The sequence below is a fragment of the Eretmochelys imbricata genome, chromosome 1 (genome assembly GCF_965152235.1).
Source record: "Eretmochelys imbricata isolate rEreImb1 chromosome 1, rEreImb1.hap1, whole genome shotgun sequence".
NCBI lineage: Eukaryota > Metazoa > Chordata > Testudines > Cheloniidae > Eretmochelys > Eretmochelys imbricata.
Window position 1 is genome coordinate 37,671,233 of NC_135572.1, and position 20,472 is coordinate 37,691,704.

Genomic DNA, 20,472 nt, shown 5'->3' on the forward strand with positions numbered 1-20,472 from the left:
AGGACACTAGTCAGACGTGAATGATTTTACAGTCAGTCATTGGATGAATTAGTCCATAGTACAACGTTAGTACACAGACAGGATATCTGGTGTACCCTTTGGGTCTTTTAGAGTACAAAAGGTGAATGGGTTGCCAAACATTCATCCAAAATAGGCTGTGAAGTGCAGGGCTCTGCATTGATGTCTGAGCAGAGTTTGATTGATGTCAGGGATTTTTCTGCATGACCCACATAAGGGGACTGAGCAAACAACACTGAAGGAACGCTGTCGTGCAGTAACGCACCAGCAGTCATCTATCTGTGCAGCACGGCACTGGATGTGGGAGAGCTGCCTCACCATGATCTCATTGTACAATGGGTGGGATGCTGCTGCCCTAAGAGCTGATGCTAAAGCTTGCTGCGGTTAAGGAGGTAGCTGGACCCTTCTGTGGATTTCGCTGAGGAGGGTTAGGCTGCAGATGCCCTGTGTCTAATATTAATACAGATCTCATTAGCTGACATTGTCACTTGGAACAGTCACACCAAAATCCAAGTCTCCCCCAAAACACTTCAGGGTTGATCCTGCACAGCACAGGTGCAAAGCATTGTGCATTTAAGTCCCAGGTAACGAATGAGGAGACGGGTAAGAGGCACAGGGGAAGCCAGTCCTACATTATTAGAAGTACTGCTGATAAGCCACAAGGTTATTCTTGGCTTGCAGGAAGGCCTACGGAATCACACAGGTAGGTGGCTCATTAGCACTAGGCAGATTGCTCTTAAACTCATTTGTCTTCAGTCCTTGCCTCTCAGACCTAACATTCTAAACAGAGGAGACAAAGAGTGGGCGGGGGAACAGAGACATAGTGAGGTGAGGTGACCTGCCCATGGTTACGCAGTGGCAGAGCTGGGGATTTAAAAAAAAAAAAAAAGTCTCCTGACTCCTAGGTTAGTGTCCTATCCATGAGACCAAATTACCTCCACATCAGCCAGTTTGACTGTAATTGTATTCTTGTAACCTTTCCCTACCATTTTCATATTGAGAGGATGTGTTTTATAAACCTCCCCTCCCCTGCACAAAATAGCCAAGCTGTAGGAGCAATCAGCTGCTGGTAGGCTCCTGCAGTGCACTCGTGCCGTAGTGTTTAGCAACCTGCACTGATGGTTTCATCTCTTGGTGCATCGCTTGGGTGGTTCGATGCGCTAAGCTTCATGCCTCACGATACACCCAAAATACACACAGTGCACCCCTTTATAGTGTCTTATCGCAGTATTCGTTTCTCTATGGCAACAGGTTCTCCCGAGGAAAAACCAAACCATTCCATCATGCTGAGATACTGCATGAAAGGCATACTGGTCTCCCAATAGAAATGGAATGAGCTATTTGTTTTCATGGACTACAATAAACCCATGTACAGTCCAAAACGTATGGGTCATAAACGGATGTATCTAACTAGATGTATGAGGGGTATGGCCACCATTAACTGAAGGATCGTAACCTGGCTTTGAGAAGGGGCAGAAGACCCCTTTGCTCACTGAACACAGAGCTTTGCAATTCCTCTACAATTAATGGTGACAGAAAGACCATTGGTGCCCAATACCCAGGAGGAATTGTTAGAATACCTCTTTAGGTAACATTTGCTTGGTAATCCTGGCAGAATCACTGCTTGCAGGGCTATGTGTCATGTAAGTTGTCAGCATCAGTTCTATGCCTCACGCTATTAGAAAATAAAACCGGTTTCAAGCCTCAGGTTAGGTAGTACACAGTGGTTGTTTGGGCAAGCTGGATTCTCCTCATTCAGAGCCCCCCATCCCCACTGGGAACATCATGCTAGGGGGAGGCTCTCTTTGTACTGAGAAGTTATAGATTTGCTTTCTTCTTTCAAGTCTTGTCCTGTCAGTTTAAACAGCCTGTATTTTAATCAGTGACAATTTGGCTCATAAGTCACAAATAGCCTCCAATATTCACAGTCATTGCTGACAAATGAATTAGTCAACAAGGAGACAGCTGTGGGCATCAAATATTTGATCAACTTCTTTTCAAAATGTCAACTTGTGGGAGCAGAGACCGCAATCCAACATTACAGAGGAGCTTCTGCAGGTTAGGGTAATTTCCAAGGGTTTTATTCTCTCTTCATCCCCAGCAACAAATTTAAATCATTTGGAAAGGTATTCAGAGAGAATACTCACAAATAGGAAACGGTTTATGGCTGGGCGCCAGAATAAGGCTCTAAATCCATATTGAGGGGGTGCCTAGAGTAAGGCTCTAAATCCATATTGAGGCACTCACCCTTGAAGAGGCAGAATTGGCTAACGGATAGACCTCCACAGGAGATCTGAGTTCTACTACTCATTTATGGTTAGGGCCCTACCAAATTCCCAGCCATGAAAAGCATGTCATGGACCGTGAAATCTGGTCTTTTGTGTGCTTTTACCCTATACTATACAGATTTCCTGGGGGAGACCAGCATTTCTCAAATTGGAGGTCTTGTCCCAAAAGGGAGTTGCAGGGGGGGATCACAAGGTTATTTTAAGGGGCGTGTCACGGGGCAGGACTCAACCCTGCAGCGCCGCCTGCTGGACTCTCAGGGAATTAGCTCTTCTAGCCTCCGGAGCATCCTCTGCAGGCCGGTGTCCTGCTTGCCCCCATGTCCCTCCCGGACCCCGGTGCCCCTCTTACCCAGGGAGCTATGCCCTGGCAGTACCCCCACAGTCTCTGGATCTCCCCTCCCTGGGGAACCCCACCCACTATCCCCACCTCGCCTCAGTCTTTGGCTACTGACAGTCACCATTGAGCCCCCACACAATGGGGCGGACTGCAGTGTATGAGCCAATCATCCCAGGCAAGGGAAGTTTGGACCTGCTGCCTCTGCCTACCCATGGGCTGCCCCCTGCAACCATAGTACCTATCTTAGGCCGTCTGCCAGGCCTGTAGCCTGTGGTTTTTCCAGTCTGGAACCTCTCAGCTCCTCTGGCCTTCCCCAGCCCTGCTTTACCTTAGGTACCCAGGTATGCTCCCCAGCAACCAGGCCCTTTCCCCTCTAAAGGCAGAGAGAGACTCTGTGTGCTCCTGGCCCACTGCCCTCTTATAAGGGCCAGCTGAGCCCTGATTGGGGCATGGCCACAGCTGAGCCTGCTTCCCCCAGTCAGCCTGGGAACTACTTGCTCCCAGCCACATCCCTCTCCTGGGCTGTTTTAAGCCCCTTAAGGCAGGAACGGGTGACCACCCCGCTACAGGGTGTCACAGTATTGCCACCCTCCCTTCAAATCTGGGAGGCCGGAGGGTGGTGGTGGCTGACTGAGGGCCCAGCTCTGCGGGCAGCAGCACAGAAGTAAGAGTGGCAATACCACACCAGGCCATCCTTACTTCTGTGCTTCTGCTGGTGGCAGGTCTGCCTTCAGTGCTGGGCTCCCGGCCAGCAGCCACTGCTCTCCAGCTGCCCAGCTCTGAAGGCAGCACCGCCGCCAGCAGCGGCGCAGACGTAAGGGTAGCAGTACCGCAACCCTCCCTACAATAACTTTGCGACCCCCCATAACTCCTTTGTGGGTCAGGCCCCCAAAAATAGCATGAAATTTCAGGTTTAAACAGCTGAAACCATGAAATTTACAATTTTTTAAATCCTATGACTGTGAAAATGACCAAAATGGACTGTGAATGTGGGAGAGGCCTATTTATGGTGCAACTTTGGGCAAATCACCTCACTTCTCTGTATTTTTGTTTCTCTTCAGGGCAGGATTGTCTTTTACTGTGCATTTATACTCTGCCCAGTGTAATGGGACCCCACTCTTAGGGCTACTAGGTGTTAGCAAATAAAAATAGTAATCAAAAATGGTCCAGTTTTTCATGGGTGCTGAGTTCCTGCAATTCCCATTGACTTCAGTGACCTCCATGTCTGAAAATTTTGGCACAAGCATTTAAAAGGGAAAATGATAAACCTGCTCCAGGTGGTCTTCATTAAAATCACAAATCCCTGAGGATCTAATAGGAAGAGAAATTCCATTGCCATCTCTCTTACAGACTCCTGCGGCACAAGCTAAAGGCTCAGTCCTAGGATGTACTAAGATCCAGATCTTCAAAGATAGCTAGGCTACCAGTGTTTATTGATTTCAATGGAAGCCAGGAGCCTAAACACCTTTGAGGATCTGAGCCTAAGTGCCCTGGCCTTCCATTGAAATCAGTTGGAGTTTATGGTAGTAGTGTAACCACTAAAACTTTGAACCCAACCCTATCCCAAAAGACCCTCCCACTGGGGTATTACTTCTGGGGCAGAGGTTGGCATGTGGCTGGAAGCAACGAGTGGCATGTGACTCCTCTAAGAACTCCCTGTGCCACCTTCCACCAATCAGAGAGGGTTTCAGCACCATAGGTCCTCTCCAAGAGCAGGGTGGCCAATCAGTGCAAGTGCCCATGCTGGTGTGACCCATCCAGAAGAGGGTCATGGTCATGTGTCCCTTATAAGAACTCCTCCCTGTGCCCTCTACCAGTTGCAGTGGATTCCAGCCCCATAGGACAACAGGAAGGGAAATGCTGAGAGGAAACAGGGCATCCTTCACTGCCCCCTGAGAACTAAGGAATTCATTTTAGCTTTGAGGCTGCTCCATTGACTGCCAAGGAAGAGCTACATCAGTGACAGTTTGAGGAGGGAGAGCAGCTGAGGGGAGCCCTTTGGCCCAGCCGGTGATGGATATGCTGGAACCTGACAGTGAGACCCATGAGACCCTTCTTATTGCCAAGAAGGCTAACAGCATTTTAGGCTGTATAAGTAGGAGTATTGCCAGCAGATCGAGGGACGTGGTCATTCCCCTCTATTCAGCATTGGTGAGGCCTCATCTGGAGTACTGTATCCAGTTTTGGGCCCCATGCCACAAGAAGGATGTGGAAAAATTGGAAAGGGTCCAGCAGAGGACAACAAAAATGATTAGGGGGCTGGAGCACATGACTTATGAGGAACTGCTGAGGGAACTGGGCTTATTTAGTCTGCACAAGAGAAGAATGAGTAAGGATTTGATAGCTGTGTTCAACTACCTGAAAGGGGGTTCCAAAGAGGATGGATCTAGACTGTTCTCAGTGGTACCAGATGACAGAACAAGGAGAAATGGTCTCAAGTTGCAGTGGGGAGGTTTAGGTTGTATATTAGGAAAAACTTTTTCACTAGGAGAGTGGTGAAGCACTGGAATGGGTTACCTATGGAGGTGGTGGAATCTCCTTCCTTAGAGGTTTTAAAGGTCAGGCTCGACAAAACCCTGGCTGGGATTATTTAGTTGGGGATTGGTCCTGCTCTGGGCAGGGGGTTGGACTAGATGACCTCCTGAGGGATGTTATAGGATTCTGTGATAGTGAGTCACACTGACAAGCATGATGCCCTTCCGACAGCTAAACTCATGGAGAAAGGTAACCAAGCCACCGCTGAGTTACTGTGGGATAAGGTGAATGAAGATATTGCTCAGGCAAATAGACTATAAAAAGTTCAGATTAAGGGATTGTAATGGGATAGGGACTGACCTGGGTTTGCGTAAATCTAAAGCACGGGATGTACAGCGGTTTCTTTTCTGAAACTCTTTCGACAGCTTAATGATGTCTTTCTGGAAGATCCTTGTTCCTTAGCAGTGTTGCGTCAGAGAGCAAAGATGAAATCAGCCCAACTTGTTTTTTGCTCAATACAGAGACAAATTATTCAAGAGGACACCAAGTGTGAAGAGGATGATGGCTATTGCATTTAAGGAAGGCACTTGGCACTGTGCCTGTGCCATATTGTGAGCATGAAAGAGTTATGTGATCTATTGTACACCTTTCTGTTTATGCTGTGCTTATTCATTGTCTTAGGAAGAAGCTATCTGAAGATTGTGAGGGCTGTGTTAGAGATGTGCCAGGCCAGCAGCATCATGCCTGTGTGAATTGGACTTCAGAAGATGTCAACTGCAAGCTCTGGGCCCTGTGTGTTGACCTGTGTTTGGAAAGCTTATTAAATGCTGTTATTTCTATAGCTGTGCTTAACAGAAGGAAATTTAGCGTTAGTTGTGGCCTTGGTAAATGCTGTGCAAAGTGCTCAAGACACTAATAGTTTTTTAGAGAAAATTAGCAAACCGAAGGATACCCACTTATTGCATTATATTGACTACCTAATCCCCACAGAACAGAACCCTGTTTAGGAAAAAGACTATTTATTACAAATCTAAAAGGATTAAGTTGGAGAATGGAAAGGGGACAAACAACATATTTTGTAGCATAAAATATAATAAAATTTGGTATCTCTAAATAAAAATATCTTTTTAAAAGGTCATTGTGTCTATCTGTGTTTCTGTTACAAGGCCTGTGCAGGTCCTTAAATAAAATGGGGGTTTTGAAGGGTCCCCAAAGGAGCTTTCAGGGGGGTTGTATGTCTTTTAAACAAAATAACTTGTGAGACCTAGCTATTGTCTTAAAAAAAAAAAGAGAGAGAGAGAGAGAGACCTATTTTACAACAAGAAGTTGGAATGTTTGAAGTAGAATTTGGTGAAAATAAAAACCCTGTGTTTAAATTAAAGCAAAAAAATCACTGTTTTATAGCTTTATCTTTCAAACCATGTGTTTGAGAACAATACAGCTGACTCAAATCCATTGATATAACTTGGAGTTCCTGATTTAATCAATCTCTTTCTGAAATTGCCTGGGTGAGTCTATTGCCTTCAGCATATGTGTAAGGAGATGCCACAGTTCCCTTAACATTATAACAGAGTAAGATGTTATGGTTTGCAAAAGGATTAGTAAACAATTTTTATAAATATTGAGATTTGGGCAATCAGGCTAGTGCCCAATTTAATTTAATTTAATTCCAATTTTTAAGAAGGTAAAATGAAAAGCAACGAGTGTCAAACCTCTGATAATTCAGCAAGTGGTGACAAGTTTAAAAATATTTTATTTTCAAAATTAAGTCTGTTCCTAATCTGTAATACACAAAAAGTGCCCGATCTCAAAAAGGGCAGAATGCCAAACAAAGTGTAAAGCAATGAGGTCAGGGTCTCAATCACGAAAAATGCATAACATTGATATAAAATATTTGTAAAATAGCTACAGTGGTTGAGTAAGAAAACAGAAGGACCATGTACCAATACCCCTTTATCCTTTGCTGGAAAGTAAATTTCTGGAACCGTGCTTTTAATTGTCTCTTTTTAAAAAGGGGTGGGTTTTCTTTACTTAGGGTAGGTCTACACTACAGGGTTAAGTTGACCTAAGTTATGCAACTCCAGCTACATAAATAACGTAGCTGGAATTGACGAAGTTTAGGTCGACTTATTGCGGTGTCTATGGTGCTCTGGGTCTACTGGAGAAACTCTCCTGTCAATTTACCTTATGTTTCTCTTTCCAGTGGAATACCAGAATCAACAGGAGAGCGATTAGCGGTCAGTTTAGTGGATCCTCACTAGACCCACTAAATTGACCCTCTAGTGGATTGATTGCTGCAGCGTTGATCCATAGTAAGTGTAGACAAGCCCTTAGTTGTAATGCTTAAATTGTTATTTGTGGTTTAGAGGCATATACAATATGTCTTTTTTCTATGGGAAAATGTAAGTTTATCCTCAGGAAAAAATGTACATAGGTGTGTGGTTTTAAACAATATTTTGTTGCAAACCATTTGATTTTGGGTGGTTTTTTAGTTACTGGGCTTTTTACTCTGTGAATAAATGTCTTTGTGTGTGTTTTAAAATGGGTTTTAAAAGTTGGTTTATGTATTTTAGTAGTATATAAAATACCTTTATCAAATGAAAAAAGAAGTTAGTGTTTCCCAGAAAAGGAGATATATAAAGTAGGGCTGTTTTTCTTCTCTCTATGAGAGGCAAAATCATGTGTAGGCTGTTTGTGTGCTTTTGAAATTGGGAGTACAGTGAAACGTGTTAGTGCTAAAAATGTATTTCTGTGGCTGAAGAAACCCTTCCAGCAAAAGGAACCCCCCCCCCACTCTCTCTCTCTCTCTGAGGTATAATTGTATATAGATCTTTTCCAGTACATAATTCTGGCAGCTGTCTGCAGGGCTATGTACAGGTTTATATTTTTACAGTCCAACACTGTAGCATTTCTGCCTCCAGAAAACAGTCAGTCTATTTGACCCCGGCTATTCATCCGCTCTTGTCTCCCTCTCACAAATCAAATATTCAGATATAGCTTGCTTTTGTGGCACCTGTTATTGAAAAAGAATGCAGGACCCTGTGATGAGGACAACTTAAAGTTTCTTTATTCCACGGCACAGCTCAAGACTGCGTATCTCAAAAGACGAGTGTATGTAGTTAGGACTTTCTAGGAGTAAGAGTGGAAGGTGATGATAGAAACTGATAGGGATCTTGCAGATTTCTTAAAGTCCAATTGCCTCAACCTCTGTGCCTTAGGATGCTGATTTGGGGGGGGGGGGTGGACTGATGCTATTTGCCTGTATTACAAACCTAATCTTGGTGAAGAAATCCACTATTACGATTTTAGCAGTCTTACCCTTTCATAAACAAAACCAGAGAATACCTTATCGGATACCCCAAAATCCTTCATGATAAATTTTGCTTGCTCACAAATTGTTTTGTAATTACAAAAGTTACAATGCATCCCCATAAGGCCTCTTTTTCCCCACTGTTACCTGTCAGAATGGGTGGCAAATTTATGTTCCTACTGTGGTTCACCTGTGTGGAAACTGAGCAGCAGGACAGAAGCAGCCACACTGATGAAGAGAGGGCCATTCTGGGGACTTGGGGCACTGTGGAATTGAATGTAGCTATAGCAAAGGGTGCAGGGTATTGAAAATCTATGAGATCTGGTATTGTGAAAAAAAATCTGACAAACTCTTTGAGTACATAAAATTACACCAGATCAGAAACAAGAGGCTTTGGGGGTATCCCAACTGGTGTGAGGATGAAGAAAAACAAAATAAGTACATTCATGATTTCTACCAGAAAGAAAGCATGCATTTACACCAACATGGGACCAAAAAGTGCCACATTGGTAAACTGTTTTTAAATTCTGTCAGGTAAATTTGGGGCAAAGAGCAAACATACCCAATACCAGCATCACAAGAGACCCTGACAAATGCTTTCAGTCCCTATATTCCCCCCATTTATGAGGTTTCATCCTCCAAGTTTATCAATGATCAAATAGTCTGTGCGTTTTGGAAGTATGCAAAAGAATGTTATACAGTCTCTGACAATATGAACATCTTCATAGCCTGTTTCATCACCGCTTATGGCCACTTAGAACTATACAACCTGTTAGGTTGCAAGAACATTGCCTGTCCTATGACACAGACTTGTGATATTTGGAGACAGGAGGGAGACTGGAACCTCACAAGCAGGGCCGGCTCTACAGTTTTTGCCGCCCCAAGCAGTGAAAAAAACTGCTGCCGCGGACGGCAAAGGGGAGAAGCTGCCGCCGAATTGCTGCCTCTTTCTAACTGCCGCCCAGAGCACCTGCTGCGGCCTGGAGCCGGCCCTGCTCACAAGTGAGATCCTACATCACATCAAGGAGTTTGTGTTAACAGGTCCAAAAAAACATACACGTACAAACTATCCGGAGGAAAGTTGTGTGTGAAAATCAAAGGGGTTACCCTGAATGTAGCAAACTATAAAAAGATCAATTTTGACAACTTGAAAGATCTAATCCTGGACTATAATGTAGACCCAGGGGAAAACACCCCTAAAAAGACAGAAGTGCAGCAGCTGCCTATCATAAGGAACAAAAACCAGTGGCAGATAGAGACAAAGATCCTTAAGAAAACCATTTACAGCAAGAAAGTCAACATGGAAGGGTTTAAAAGCTCTTGAAAATGGACATGTGGTGGAAACACCCCTTTTCTGTAATTCTTGCAAGGTCTAGCAACTTTGGGGAAAGTTACTTTATAAAAAATATGTTGGATAATGCTGAGCGAATGTGGTCTGTTATGCATCATAATATTGTATGGTGTTACCATTGCTGTCAACCTTTGTATAAACAATTGCTTTGTAAATACCCTTTTATCAATTTTGTGGAGCAATTGCCCCATACTTTTGAAGGTGTCCAGTTGTTTCCTACCCATGTAAACACAAAGTACATGGTTCTGTTTAAAAACCCCAGGATAAATTACAAATTGCTACACTTGCTTGGCTAATGTACCCTGGCAAGGCCCAATTCTTTTTTAGAAGCTTTCAAGGATGCTACCAAGATATCTTATGGGTACCTGGTCGTGGATGTAAATGCTTCTACACTAGAGGCTTATAGATTTAGAACAAGGCTTTTCCCTCCAGAGCATCCAGTGGTTTATACTTTGAAAAGACCCTCAGCTGGGTATAACAAGAGATGAATTATCAGCAGGCCCTTTTTTAACAACTGAGGCTGTGAACCGGAAACATATCTAGCGGTGTGAAAAGGAACCTGGCCCTTTTAAAATTACTTAGCAAATCACTCCCACAGCAAATCACAATCACAGTGCTGCATTCAGCCTCTGATCTTTTAGTAGTGGCCATCTCAGAAACAGCACTCAATACGTTAAAAGGAAACAGCCCTTTGACAGAATCAAGTGCCTGTGCTGAAAACAGACACAAATTTACAAAAGCTCTGTGTAATAAAAGGATCTCTCTTAAAAGAAACAAACATCTGGTGAAACAGTGTTGGGGGAGGGGGTTATTGGACCTCCGTTAAGTTTTGCTGTCCCTCTTAGAATGAGGCTTTTGGCTAATCAATAATGGAGTATGCAGAAAAAGCATACCTGGTGCCTAGCCACCAGCTGGAACAATTAAGGGCTCCCCCACCAGATGAAGATGACATCAGAACAACTGTAACTTGCATACTGGAAGCTGAAATGAAGGCTATTTTCCAAAGGACTGATTTAGCAGAGTATGAAAAGGCTAATCTTTACGCTGCTGTGCTTTGAAGATACCGATCATATGTGAGGCAGCACGATGTGGATACAGGGAAAATAAGTCTGTTTCTACTGGAACAGGAATAGAGCATGGCTGCCAAGCCCCCAGAAACACCAAAGAATTCTGATTCTATTGCTGAGGTGGTGCTGGATAATGTGAATAAGAGTTCTAAGAAAAAAATGCCATCGTTTTGCTAAATAAGCTGGGCCAGGATAAAAATATTTCTTCATGGAGTGATAAATGGGCTTTTGTGGTCAAAGGCTTAGTTGTTAATGGTTCTAACATGCTTGATTTAGGCAGGGCTGTCTGCTGTTTCTAGCAGACCCACACACCTAAAAGTTGGGATGTGTTTATGAAGGCCATAGCAAACTGAATGTACCATCGTCTGTCGCCAATAGAGACCTTTTGGAGCACCTGAAGGCCTGTAACAATTTGGAGTGCAATTCAGACCCATGAGAGGTTGTGTCACCGCCTGCCCTTAGATTCTTAAAATGCTCTGCTGCTGTGGCACACACCCTGGATGCCAGCGGCCACGCAGGCAGTTCCTTGAACATCTGTGTGCTGTGGAGCCCTGTTTCAGCGCTCGGACCCCAGCAGCCTGCCTACAACACAATAGCCCCACCCTGGCCTCCGCCAGCCTGGGTTACTACATGCAGGGTGACCCCAACACACCCCCAGTCCAGAATTTCCCCAAAACAGTCTGCCAGGAAGTGTCCAGCCCCCTCCTGGACCACTCAGAGAAGTAAATATGGTTCGTTGCACCTTTAAATTACTTTAAATGGAGTTAACAAGCCCTTCCATTCAAATGCAGCACCGGGCTGGTTTAGATGAAAAGTAAGAAAATTATTAACAAAAAGACATAGGTTTTTAAGGGACTTCACATCCATCAGCTAAAGATAAAAATTATTATGAGCAAGTAAAAGTAAAATACACTTTCTAGTGAGTAAGACTGAACAAGCTACAGACTTGGTTCAAGGTCAATATCTTACCAGTCTTTCTTCTGTCTAGCCAGGAGTGACTTTCTCTCAAATCAGGACTTCTCACATCTGGTATTTCTGTGGATTTCCCTTGTCTTCCTAGAGCAGACATGCTAAAATAGTTCTCTGTTTCCTTTTATATCTCTCAGACTTCACTGACCCTGATTCAAGAGGCAGGATGACCTCATGCTTTTCTTCCCTTTCTGTGGGCTTCCCATCCCCCTACTGATTTGTATGTAAATTGGGCTTCCATTGGTTTGATTCCACCATACTACCTCCCTTCCAATCTTGAAGAAAACCTGTTTCTCTCTTCGTTAGGTCACAGACTTCAATGCACAATATAATTGAATATCTATAATTCTTTGTGTAGTGTTAATGCATACATTTCCCAAGGATATTAATCAGTGTGTGATTAGCTTTCATAAAAGATCTTACTTGATACATTTTAGTGTATACAATCAGTTGATTCATTTACTTTTATTTGAGGGTCAGACCCCGCCTTTATAATCCACTAACGCATTGATTCTCAGATAAAGTACTTTTGTTCCCCCTCTGGTGATAGTTGAGTTGTTACTATCCCCCCTTTTTAGCTTGATGACTGTGTTTACCTTTTATGTAAATATACCTTCATGGACTCCTCCTGACAACCAGGCTGGTCATCCAAGCAAATTCACATTATCTAGGGCAGACTGGGCTTATATGTTTCTTGCCAAACACATTTTAAGAGCATAATTCTAGCACATATCCATAGCTCTTCATACACACTTCATACATACAACATGCAAGAATATTAACTATCAGTGAGGCATTAGTTTTCCAATGATATATTACATGCCACCTTTTGGGTATAAATCATGACAACAGTGTCTGAGGTGTAGTAAGACAATTTCACTCCAGACAATTACAAGACCCCCATTCTGCTGCCTGTGGCTATTGCTGAGTGTTTTTGTTCATGCTGTGCAGGTACTGTTTTTCCATTAACACCACCTCCCAGACACCCAGCAGATCCAAGGACTTAACTAGCTCTATTGTAAAGTTCAAGCTGGTGTTTTGGGGGAAAAACCCAGAGCTGGCCTTGTGGGGCAAAGTCATGTAAAACCCTCCATAGCTCATTTTTTCCTCTTTGCAGGAATATTTTTTTTCCACATTTCAATGTCACAGAGTGGAGAAGCTTCTACTGAATGGTTCTTGGGCCACCCCAGCCCTTTCACTTGTAGACACTTATCTCCCCTTTCCTTTCCCAGTTTGAACATTTTCAAGCCTCTAAATCCTGTCCTGTTTAGGGTTATTTTTTTGTAATTCTTCAGGGTAAAAAGATCCAGTAACTATTAGACCCCCTGAAATCTTTTAGTTGATTAGAGTCTCTGTCTCTTGTATACATTTTCATCCACTACAAATATTTCAACTGTAAACATTTGTTCATTAACCTCTTTAAAAACTCCTTTGGTTTCAGATAGTCTCACATGGTTGCCTTTTCTAAAAGGAATAATAACCTGGTTTATCTTAAAACTGTCTTCATAAACCATTTTCCATATCAGGAGGTCTGGAACATACAGTTCTGTGAAAGCTTTGATTGTAACTCTTTATAAATACTTGTAACACATCGATGTAGTGAAAAGTTGTGGGATGTAAAATATCTCCACATCTTAGATCTTAAAGTTATGTTAAACTGCTCCACAGCCTCTACTTTGCCTTCATTATTAGTAACAAAATGGTGAATGTTATGTTACTTTAACAATTTGCTTAAAGGTTTGTTTAAAAATCCTTTTTCCTAATCACAACCTTTGCTGAAAATAGTTTTCAAAGACCTTGGATATTTCATCACCACCCATCTTGTCTTTTAGGCCTAGGGCCCAAGCATATTTAGATAGACATAGTATCACTGTTAAGATGTGTGTTTAAAACCCACTGTTGTGTTCAGAGATCTGCTGCATATTCACCGAATCAGTTTCCCATTGTGCATCCACATCTGAAACAATGGTCTTGTTTCTTTTAAAAAATATTTGTGTGTCAGTTTGTGCGAAGTGTAAGCATCCTGGTCGGAAAGCCAAGCAGCTGCCTGACTTCTGCTGAAAATGTTATTGTGTTTTTTGCCTGCTTCGGGGTGGCCTGCAGGAAGAGGATTCACCCCATCAAAACTCTCAGCTTCTCTGGGGGTGTAATATAATTTTCTTTAACAGCACCTTTGGGGTAGATATGACTGTTAATTGTAGCATCTTTTACTGAAATGAGGAAGGAGAGGTGTGCTCCCCCCACTGGCCCTGCAAGAGCTGAATGGTAGGTAGGCCATTCAGCTAATTGGGCTGTAAATAGGGGAACTTTAGGCTGGAGGCAGCTAATTAGAGAGAAGGTCACCTGCAAGGGACAGGCAAGACTTCTACAAAAGATAAGAGATTGGAAGCAGAGGCAGCAGGGAGAGGGCTGCAGGCAGTCCCTGGGAGAAGGTAGGAGTGGGTGGAGGAAGGCAGGCTGCAGAGACAAGTTGCCTGCAGTTACTCCCTTGGAGAAGGGAGTGAAGAACTTGGCAAACCCAGAGGAGTGGGGAAGGCAGGAGGTATGGAAATGCCTCTGGGAAAGGCATCAAGGTAAAGGGAACAGACCTTGGCTGCTATGTAGAGGGTCGTTGACTCAGAACCCAAAGTAAAGGGAGGTCCCAGATTCCCCTGCCAGCCACTGGGGGAGTGGCACTGTAAGGGAATGTGATGCTGTATGATTGAATATGACCAATTATATCATTGATATTCCCACTGTTATACAATTGCAACAAATCTTGTACAAAGTATGTCATGTAAGATGTCAAAGGAAAAAGTTATGATTTGCTAAATGTGATTATCCTGCTTATATGCATGTATCATCTTTGTATCTGAAGTTATGAATATTGGCTATGTACTGGCATCTTACGCATGTTTTATTCCTGGGAAACACCCCCAGATAGAATTTAAATTAGGGCCAGACAACTATGAATTGATGGCCCATTAAGGACCCTCAGCTCACAATTGAAGAAATGCATCCCACTCTCTGAGAGTCATTAAAGCATGTACAGGCATGTGATATGCTCATAAAAAGAAAAGGAGTACTTGTGGCACCTTAGAGACTAACCAATTTATTAGAGCATAAGCTTTCATGAACTACAGCTACTACCGATGAAGTGAGCTGTAGCTCACGAAAGCTTATGCTCAAATAAATTGGTTAGTCTCTAAGGTGCCACAAGTACTCCTTTTCTTTTTACGGATACAAACTAACACGGCTGCTACTCTGAAACCTGTTGATATGCTCATGTGACCCTAGACTCCTTCTTAGGCCAGTAATTTTCCATGCACCTTGACTGAGAGCTTTGTTTGCAACACTAAAATTCCATGCAAATAGTGGAAGATATAAAAAGGATCCCTGAGATATCTCCATTTTGTCTTAATTCCCTGCTACATTTGTCTGGACTGGATTTCTAACAAGGACTGATGACCCCCACTCTGTTTGGGTAATTTCCAGAGACTTTCACAACTCGTAGTTTATTCCATCACTGCTCTGATCCTGATCTATGAACACTTAGAAATCATTTGCATATATATGATCTATTAACTATTTGTAAGTCTCTTCTTTTTATAAAAAGAAAAGGCGTACTTGTGGCACCTTAGAGACTAACAAATTTACTTGAGCATAAGCTTTCGTGAGCTACAGCTTATGCTTATGCTCAAATAAATTGGTTAGTCTCTAAGGTACCACAAGTACTCCTTTTCTTTTTGCGAATACAGACTAACACGGCTGTTACTCTGAAACCCTTCTTTTTATAATTCAACCTTTAGTTTTTACTTACTAAGGATTGGTACCAGCATGATTATTGGGTAAAATCTGAGTTATATATTGACCTGGCTAACCAGCTGATCTCTTGGAATTGGAAGGACCCTATCTCTGATTAAATTGGCTTTCTGTAACCAATCATCATAAAGTCCAAGGTCTGGGTGGCGAACCAAGGGCTGGAATACCTAAAGAGACTGCATTTTTGGCTTTTTGTTAACCAGTGTGGTGATACAGAAATTCACTTTTGTTACTGGGTTGGTATAATCTGATGACAGAACAACAGTTTGGGGGTGAGTCTGCCCTATTTCTCAGCAGTCTGTCCTGAATTTGGCATCCTCTGCTGTGACCTACTGAGGCATGGTGACAGGCAGTGAAGCAGAAGAAGTTCCACTTAGAATATATCCCCACACTACACATCGCTGATTTCTCCTTCAAGGGGAAGCCAGCCTGCAAGCCTCCAGACGTCTGCAATCACTTGACAGAGTGATGATAGCAGGAAGCTTTACCCACAAGAATGGAAAGGGAAGCTGAGGTCTCAAGAAGAGCCTGGATTTTGCATAGCCATCTGGGGCAAAGCTCAGATGTACAAGGCTCCATTGCCAGCCACATAACAGGACCCGAGAGAGAAAGCAGAAAGTTTTCTGAGAAGAGGCTAGCAGCTGAAGCACAGGCCAACCAGAAGAACATGCAGTAGGTAGCGGTAAGGAGCAGGGAGAGGAAGGGGTGAAGAGAAATTGTCATTTTAGGGGGCAGAGTGTTGTGTCTTGTGCAGCCCCAAGTGCAGAATCATCGAAGTGTAGAGCTGGAAGGGACCATGAGATCCATCAAGTCAAGCCCCCAGCACTGTGGCAGGAACAAGTAACCTAGACCCTGAGAGGTGTTTGTCCAACCAAATTCTGCAAGGACAGGGATTGCACAGCCTCCCTTAGTAACCTACTGTAGTTCTTAACTATCCTAATAACGAGGAAGATTTTCCTAATATCTAACCCAAAGCCCCCTTACTGCAGAATAAGCTGATTATGATGCTGTTCTGATGATCTTGAGGCCCTACTGAGTGGGGATCCCACCACCGACAATGGACACCTTGTGAGCTCCAGGAACTACAGACTGAAGGAGCAGCTTCCTGAGAAGGGGAAACATGGAGGATGTGGGGCTGACCAAGAACCAGGACTTCAAGACCCAGCTGAACCCAGAGAGAAAAATCTATTGAGAAAGGGGATGAGATTCAGATAGGTGCAAGTTTACTCTATTACTGTACACTCTTCTTTTTTGTTTTCCTCGCAGGGCCCTGAAACTCCCTCTCCCCACCCTTCTCTACTTATCTGTATGGTGACCAGTGAGTTCTGCTGGGGTATCTTTGAGGATCACCCCTTGAATCCCTCCTGAGACACCCACCATGATAAGGAGGGGAAACAGGCAAGAGAAGACCTGTTTTCAGAACTGATCAAGACTCCATTCCAGAGCCTGTGAGACCCAGAAATGATAGGCCCATCTGCTAGATGAAAGACAAAGATCAACAGGGAAGACAGAAGGACTGACAGGTGCACCAAGACATCCTGCATCTCCTCAAACACCCGGGCAGAAAAGCTTGAACACATCATGGAGCAAAGCACCAAAAGGGCAGCACCCCAGGAACCACAACACTGCCATGACAGCAACTCCTTCTTTTCAGGGCCATAACCCTCCTACCCCATCCTCAAGACACCAGCACTCCTTACACCAGTATCCCTTCTGCTCAACCCCAGGGGATAAAAAGGATAACTGCTTTGACTACACCTACACAGACCTGTGATGCAGCTCAGTGCGGCCAGCAACTAGCACTTCTTTTTTAGTAGTTTATTATTGCATTAAAAAGTTCTATTTTGTGAAAAACCATATTTATTTAATTTGTCTTTCAATCAGGAGACGGCAACCCCCTCAATGAAATAGCTTCACGAAAAAACATTAATAAGTCAGTTAATTACTGTATGTGCAATAACACAAAGGGTATCTCTATACTGCAGTCATGGGGTAGGATTGCAGCTCAGACAGACAGTACAGCCACCCTGAGAGTAATCACCCAGGGTTGTGGGCATCACTGCCCCAGTACACAGGTTCCTAGATTAAAGCTGTACCTCCAGTAGACCTACTTGAGCTACAATCACACCTCGTGATTACCCTATAGACATACCCAAAGTAACACACTGTATGGCGATAGCACACCGTTGAAGTGTGCTCTTAAGACTTCCTCCATGCACTTCTCATCTCCATGGGCTCTAGTTACTAGCCTTGTGTCAGGCTATTTTATTTATTTATTTTATTTATTTATTTTGTGCAGGAGTGGTGGGTGAAATTCTGTGGCCTGCGTTGTGCAGGAGGTCAGACTAGATGATCATAATGGTCCCTTCTGACCTAAATATCTATGAATCTATGAATCTATGAAAATCAGACAGACAGATAATCGCCCCCATGTGCTCACAGATCTTATGCAGAACACAACATACATCGACAGCAAAGGCAACCGAATGAGAACTCACTCTGCTGAAATAGCGATGTGGATAGCTTTTTCATTACCTTTCAGCTGGTAATGATTTCCAGTGCAGACAAGCCCTCACAAAAGCAGAAGAGGGAGAGCGCAAGAAAGGAATGAGGACAGGGAAGGGAGAGATAGGACAGCACTAGTGGCAGCCCAAAGGGAAGCAGATTTTCCTCACTGAATGATGTTCAGCATGACCGTAAGGGACTGAATAAGTAAAACTTTAATTTCTGTATGAAGGATGTGCTCTTCCCTCATTCGATCACAACTCCCATGCAAGCTGTACTGTGGATTGAGGGGAGTAAGAAGTCCTGACTGGACATCCCAGCCACAGACTGTACCTGACCATGGAATCCAGCCCGCTCCTCTGAATGACTTTGGCATGTTGTGACCTGGATACGGGGTAGGAGCACCACCCAGGTTTGGCCTGGCAACCCCTTCATCACAACAGGGAGGCAGAGCCAAATTTGAACGAATGACATTGTGACCTGGCACATGGGGAGGCAGCATGACTCAGCAGCATGACGGTGAGGAGGGGGCATGGCCAGGCCAGCTTTGAGCAGGTAGAGTTGTGACTCGGTGCACAGGATGGCAGCATTGCATCCCCATGCTCCAGGTCCCAACACCACTCACTCAGATTAGGTGTAAAGGACTGATGGGCCACGGGAGATCAGGCTGGGTGGGAAGAGCCAAATTCCTCCCTCCCCCCCATACACATAATTTAAATGGCACTCTGCAGTCCCTGGGTTGACATTTCTCATCTAGGTACCACATGGCTCCATGATAGCCAAGACTCTCTTGATCATTAATGTATTTATCCCACCATACCTCTGTGAGGGAGTGAAGTAGCCCCGTTTTGCAGGTAGAGGAATTGAGGTACATACTCTTGGGAAATTCTGCACCAAAAAATTAAAAATGTGGCGCACAATATTTTAAAATTCTGCAAATTTGTCAAAACAACATTACATAAATCGCACCAGTTTCAATTATTTTGGTAATTTATTTCAAAATACCGGTCAGCAAGTATGTCTGTAACAATAGGGACACACAAAAGTTATGAGAATATGAGTTTTAAAAAACAAAGAAAAAACTTAATTTTGCAAAGCATTCACAGCATTCAAAAGAAGCCCTGCCACAGATAAATCCAAAAGGAGGGGATGGGAACTAGGAAGTCATGTTGTTTACACTGTTCTATCTCAGCTGTCAAAATTCCACTTATTTTTATTACTCCTATAATGAGCATAAGAAAAAGGCATAAGCTGCCTCCAGTTGTCCTTGCAGAAATAACTGTGCAAAGGAAACAGAGTAACAGATAATGGATACCTAAGTGTCTCAGATATGCAATACAAAGTTCAGACCTATTTGTCCCCATATAGAAATAAAATCCTGTCACACAATGATTAGAATCCCTCCAGAGTCCAACTGAGAAGATAAATAAGTGCACACAGATTAAATCAAAGAACAAAAGAGTTGCTTGTCCAACAACAGATGTGCTGATTCCGTCTCAGCAGTACAATACCAGCCGTGCGCCGATTGAGATCATGCTCCAGATAGCTAATTTACGCGATTATCAAAATGGTTATAATCAGAATGACAGTAATTCATCCAGCAAAAGCTTCCTGGTTCTGGTATGGAAAAGTGCATGGCAATCAAAGATCTTCACACATGGGGTGCCATATCAATATTATTATTGGTTTGCATCTGTATTACAGTAGCGCCTAGAAGCTCCAAAGCAAGATTTGGTCCCCATTCTGCTAGGTATTATATGCACATAGTAAGAAACATTCCCTGCCCCAAACAGCTTGCCAACTAAACTGAGAAGACAAATGGTGGGAGAGGAAAACAGAGGCAAAGAGAAGTGAAATGGCTTGCCCCACATCACGCCGATGACAGAGTGGAGAACAGAATCCAGATCTCCTGATTCCCAGTTCAGCGCCTAGCCACAATGCTGCCTCTGAAGATAAAAGTGTATATACATTGGCACCGAGAGGGATGGGTGGGTTACAAATTCATAGGTAAGCACAAAAATAGATACGCCAGAAAGAAAATCAACGTTCATCTTTCAGAGCATGCATATGCATCCATCTTTGTGTCTTCTGTGATGAAGCAATTGCACCTTTGTACTTTTATTATGTTGGTACCTAGGTCTCTCGACAACTAGAACTTTAACAAACTCAGAGAGCTGGTAGGTAAGGTCCTTGGGAAGAAAATCTAAGGGAAAAGGGAATTCAGGAGAGTTGGCAGTTTCTCAAGGAGACAGTATTAAAAGCACAACTGCCAACCATCCCAATGCAAAGGAAAGACAGGGAAAATATTAAGAAGCCAATATGGCTCCATCAGGAGCTCTTTAGTGACCTGA